Genomic DNA, 677 nt, shown 5'->3' with positions numbered 1-677 from the left:
AGGGCGGCACGGGGGAGGGAGGGGAGCGCCCACGGGCTATATAAGCCCTGAGCGGGGGCACCCTCGGCCACCGCAGCGGACAGCGCCCAGAGAAGCCTCGCTTCCCTCCGTGGCAACCAGGGCCCCAGCCGGAGAGCGACAGGTGTAGCCACCGCCCAGGTAGGGCAGGAGCAGGAAGGGGACCGAGGGACAGGCCCCACCCACTCATGGATCAGCCCCACGCCGCACGCCCTGCGCCTGGACCCCGGAGCCACGCGCTCCTGGTCTTAGAGAGGAGACGAGACAATCAATCGGCCTTTGCATGATGTCTCCAAAGTCTGCAGATCCATCCCCCTGCCGGCCGCTCCTCCCGGCTTAGCGTGCGCCCGGGCGCATGAAAGGTTTTGTCTCAACGTCCCCAAAGCAAATTCCTCCCAACCGAGCGCCAGAGCCTGGGGGCAGCCTGGCCTGGACTCCCGGGCTCGGCTCCCAGCAGGCGAAGGGCGCTCCGTGCTGAGTCTGGAACGTGCGGAGCCGTTCCTCCCGGGACCGGGCATCGCGGCCCTTCCCACCAGCTCCCTCCGCCCTCACCCGCGCCCGGCGAGTGGGTATCGGGCCTCATCCTCCCGGGGTGCGGCCCCGGCCTGGAGCGGGTGGGCGCTGGCGCCCGGCTCCGGCCCGCAGCCAAGGCACAGGGT

The sequence above is a fragment of the Myotis davidii genome, unplaced genomic scaffold (assembly GCF_000327345.1).
Source record: "Myotis davidii unplaced genomic scaffold, ASM32734v1 scaffold875, whole genome shotgun sequence".
NCBI lineage: Eukaryota > Metazoa > Chordata > Mammalia > Chiroptera > Vespertilionidae > Myotis > Myotis davidii.
This window is presented reverse-complemented; position numbering follows the sequence as displayed.